The following is a 5,346-nucleotide window of genomic DNA, read 5'->3' on the forward strand; positions in this document are numbered from 1 at the left end:
CCATTTTGTGCTTCTGTAACAGAATACCTGATGCTGTGTAATTTATAAGTAAAAAAGGTTCATTTGGCTCACAATACTGGTGACTGGAATGTCTGAGATTAGGCTGTTGCATCTGGTGGGGCCTCAGTCTTTTTCATCTCATGGTGGACAGTGGAAGGGAAGCAAGGGGTACACCAGAGATCACATAGCAAAAGTGAAAGCAAGAGGGAAGCCAAGGAAGCCAGACTCTTTTTAACTACCTACTCCTGCAGGAATTAATCCATTCCTGTGAGAGCAGAACTCACGCACCACCACGGATGACATTAATCTATTCATGAGGGATCCATCCCCATGACCCAAACACCTTCCACTAGGCCCCACCACCCAACACTGCCACTTTGGGGGTCAAATTTCAACATGAGTTTTTGCATGGACACACCGCATCCAAACCATAGTAATTTGTAGCACAGTTAAATTCTTTTTCACATGACGTATTCTGTCCTGGGATACTCCATATCCTGAGTAATTTTATTTAATTTGAATAGAGTTTGATTTAACCATTTGGCTGTAAAATTCTGCATATTTTGACAAATGCATTGCAGCAGGTATCCCACTATTAAAGTATCATATGGAATGCTTCAAACCCCCACCCCATGGAGCCAATGACTTCCTATCTGTGTAGTTTGCCTTCTCCAGTGTCTCATTAAATGAGATCACACTGTATGTATTCTCCTCAGACTGTTTTCTTCCACTTAGTAATGGGCATGCAAGATTCACTCATGTCTGTGTGTGAGTTGATAGCTTGTTCCTTTCTAGGACTAAATAGCATTCCATTACATGAATGTACCACAATTTGGTCGTACATTTTTGGGAGCAAAACCTTCCTCTTCTAACTTTGTTCCAGGGTTAGAGACCTTCAAATTAACTGACAATAGATACATTAGTAGAAGAGACAATACATGGCTTCTTGTTCCACAAGTATCATTGTGGGACAAAATTCAGCAGATGGCAGGATCCAGTTTACAAAGAGGTAAAAATAGCCCAGAAACAAGAAAGAAGACTAGAATCTGATAACCCACAATAGCTATAGTTTTCCTTTAAAAAAATTTTTTTTGAGACAGGGTCTGTCTTTGTCCCCCAGGCTGGGTTGCAAAAGTGCAATCTCAGCTCACTGCAAACTCTACCTCCTGGGTGCAAGTGATCCTTCCTCCTCAGCCTCCTGATTAGCTAAGACTACAGGCACATGCCATCATGCCCACTAATTTTTGTATTTTTGGTAGAGATGGGATTTCACCATGTTGCCCAGGCTGGTCTTGAACTCCTGGCCTCCCAAAGTGCTGGAATTACAGGTGTGTGCCATCATGCCCGGCCATGTTATAGTTTTCCATTGAAATATAAAATTTCTCTCTGTAGTAACCATCATTTTTGATCATAAAGTAAGACTATTCATGTTTTAAAAATAAGTCTAGTTTTGTTAGATTTTGCTTGATTATTTACATAAGTGCAGCAAGAACAGGAGATGACCACATAGGTGCTTTCAAGTTTCTTTGCTGGAAGTTTTCATACAGAATCTCAGATTTGACTTTTAAAGGCCTTATTCAGGCTAAAAGCCAAGGTAAGAACATACTATCAGATTTCAGCTGCAGTCCTTATAGCTTTGTGTGAATTCCTCTCTTCTTGAGGCCCCCAAAATATCCCTAAATTCCTGGGCCTACTAGGAAGTGACCTTCTTTACTAACCTGTAAGCCTGTGAACCCTGTAATGCTGTGAACCCTGTAATCTAGGTATCAGCCTAGCTTTTCTCAGAGTGCTGTTGGGAATGAAGTTTTTGGTGTTCCAAAAAAAAAAAGAAAGAATTAATGTGGGAAGAAATGATCTCTTAGCAAGGCGAGCTTTACTTTCTGCAGAAAGGGCACTACTCAGTAGCTGTCCAGACACAAGAGCACACCAAACAAAGGAGACAGAGTTACTTATAACCTGATGTGTCTACCCTACTGCTCTGTCCAGTTTCCATTGGCTGGAATAGGACCTCACATTTTACACTTTACCCAATTGGCTATTTGTTTAAAACTTTCTTAATTAGGTAAGGGAAATAGAATAAAGAAAGAAAAGGAAGTTGCCCAGGGATAGTTAAGAAAGCATCTCCAAATAAGGAATGGCATGCAGTATGGGCTGGGGCTTGTCTAGTTCTGCCCAGGCGTGCTGGAGCAAGCTAGGACAAGTGATTTGGAACAGACACACACACACACATGCACACACACATAAATAGTGGATAGCAATCTTTTAGTAAGAAATTGTGACTTTTTATAATCTTTGAAGAACTTTCCCATTTCTCACAGTGCTTTGTAAGCATTGTATCCATAAAAGTCAACCTTACTTCCTTAAAACTGCTGGTCATAACTGCTCTTAGGTACACTTCCTAAATATGATATTCCAGTAAAAACCTTGATAATATAACCAAAATTTCCAATTATGTCCTGTTATAAGGTGAACAGATTCTTATTGGACTTTTGCTTACAACTATATCATTGTGAAAATAAGAGTATTCAGTAAGGATTTCAAAATTCTGGAAAAATCAGGCAGAGAAAAAAGATAAATGCTTCATTTCTGTTTACAAAAGTATAATCTACTAAATTGTTGTAAGTTACAGTTAGATTAAGAGAAAGAGTTTTCTTAAATCCAAAAACTAGAACATTAAAGAACCAGCAATGCTCCAAAAAGCTGTAAAATTATGATCAATTTTCATCAGTTCATTCAGTGCCATGTAATCAATTCCAGTCTTGTTGGATCTTGGGTTAGCAGTGTCATGAACCCATCAATTTCTCAACCAGATTTCTGGAGATCTTCACTGAGTCAAGTGTATGGTCTTAAAGTAATTTAAGCAACATCATCAGAAGCCTATAACCAGAGTACCTGTCATAGTCTTTTCTGTGAGTCTCAGAGGGAGTCCTGTGTTGGAGACAAACATTCTGAGCTGTAGCTGATTGCAGGAGCTTTCAGGAAAGGATCGGGGGAAATAATATCTAAATGACAGAGAGTATGAAATGGCTGTGATGAAAGATCTGATGAGAGTTCATTATACCACAACTGACAAGGATATTCAATTTTTTCTGTGGCATACAACATTTATTTAGTTATTTAGAGACAGAGTCTCACTCTGTCGCTGAGGCCGGAGTGCAGTGGGGGGATCTCGGCTCACTGCAAGCTCCATCTCCTGGGTTCACGCCATTCTCCTGCCTCAGCCTGCCAAGTGGGACTACAAGTGCCTGCCACCACACCCGGCTAATTTTTTGTATTTTTAGTAGAGATGTGGATTCACCGGATTAGCCAGGATGGTCTGGATCTCCTGACCTTGTGATCCACCTGCCTCAGCCTCCCAAAGTGCTGGGATTACAGGTGTGAGCCACTGCACCCGGCACAACATTTAAAATAATAATTGGAATTATGACTCATTACTCTATACTGGCACATAGCATGGATAAGGAGGACATTGACAAATTTCCAGGAATTTTATATAATTTCTGAAAACATAACATTTTACCCATACAAATGTAACACAGGGAAGGTTAGGTATCTCTTTTTATTTGTATCTTATGCATGGTTTTCCTTATAAAAAATACATCCTACTTTACTTGTGAAACATGCTCTACTTCTCTTGCATGCTTTGCATAGAGTTGTTTCTAGTTATTCTATTATTTCTAGTAGTTTTATTTACATATATTGATTATAATTTTAATACTTAGTAATTTGTTATTTTCCAGAGAAAACTAGGAGGTAGACAGTTATAAACTGTCATATATTAGCATTCTATAGTAGGTTAGAAAATGTATGAATATACTGTCTCCCAACATCTAGAGGGATGTGTTTCCTCATAATACAATTTCTCAGTGTGGCAGAAAAAAATATGTTTATTAACGGGCCAAAATATCTTTAGTCTCTCTGTAAAAATAGGAAGCCAAAAGTACGTAAACTTGAATTATTTATGTCCAGTAATTAATGTTTTAGTATTGTATCTTATTTATAAATGGTCTAGATATTTAATGCAAATCTTTTACTTAGCTTAACTTTAAGGTTAAAAATTACCAAAAGTACTTTGGAGACTACTATTAGGCAGATTTACTGTAAACAAATTATTTTTTAAATAATGTTTTTCACTTTTCACAAGATGGCACCAAAAGTGAAGAAGGAAGCTCCTGCCCCTCCTAAAGCCGAAGCCAAAGCGAAGACTTTAAAGGCCAAGAAGGCAGTGTTGAAAGGTGTCCACAGCCACATGCAAAAAGAAGATCCGCATGTCACCCACCTTCAGGCGGCTCTAGACATTGCGACTCTGGAGGCAGCCCAAATATCCTCGGAAGAGCACCCCCAGGAGAAACAAGCTTGACCACTATGCTATCATCAAGTTTCTGCTGACCACTGAGTCGGCCACGAAGAAGATAGAAGAAAACAACACACTTGTGTTCATTGTGGATGTTAAAGCCAACGAGCACCAGATCAAACAGGCTGTGAAGAAGCTCTATGACAGTGATGTGGCCAAGGTCACCACCCTGATTTGTCCTGATAAAGACAAGAAGGCATATGTTCGACTGGCTCCTGATTATGATGCTTTGGATGTTGCAACAAAATTAGGATAATCTAAACTGAGTCCAGCTGGCTAACTTTAAATATATGTGTATCTTTTCACCATAAAAAAGTAATGTTTTTCATAAGAATGACAACTTAATTAGAATCAAATCTATAAGCTTTAAGATTTTACATTTCTAGTAAGTATAATATTAGCTTATTTGACTAGAACTCAAGCGGAATAGGAATTTATGTTTGTTTTATATTCAATAGTGATAACTTTGAAGACATAGTTGTTTTATTACACCAAAATATTATATTAATCTTATTTAACTAAGTTTTATCCAAATCGTGTTAACTTAAAAAACATTTGATCAATTCCTATATTTCTAGGAGTTTGGTGAATATTTATTTATAAATGCTTATTTTTTTCCAAGCCAAGTTAGAATAGAGCACTTTTAGAGGATTATATAAATGAGTTTTGCAATGCTATCTGTAGTTAAGAAAATATCACATATACATAACATACATTAATAGACATACAAACACAAATAGAGATTTCATAGCTTTCATCCTGAAATTTCAGCCATGAATCAGGCATAAATATTCTGATGGTTAATTTTAGACATCCACTTGATTGGATTAAGAGACACACATAGCTGGTAAAACAAAATTTCTGGGCATATCTGTGAGGGTGTTTCTGGAAGACACTGAGATAACCCCGACCCAATGTGGATGGGCACTGATATAGTTTGGCTGTGTCCCCACCCAGATCTCATCTTGAATTGTAGTTCCTATAATCCCTAC

At 37.8% G+C, this 5,346-nt stretch overlaps 1 pseudogene; it reads left to right on the forward strand.

Annotated features, from left to right (window-relative positions):
* The first annotated feature begins 4,144 nt into the window (after nt 1–4,144).
* LOC129041265 (large ribosomal subunit protein uL23-like) lies at nt 4,145–4,610 on the forward strand (annotated as a pseudogene).
* Nucleotides 4,611–5,346: the final 736 nt, after the last annotated feature.

The sequence above is a fragment of the Pongo pygmaeus genome, chromosome 6, assembly GCF_028885625.2.
Source record: "Pongo pygmaeus isolate AG05252 chromosome 6, NHGRI_mPonPyg2-v2.0_pri, whole genome shotgun sequence".
NCBI classification, from domain to species: Eukaryota; Metazoa; Chordata; class Mammalia; order Primates; family Hominidae; genus Pongo; species Pongo pygmaeus.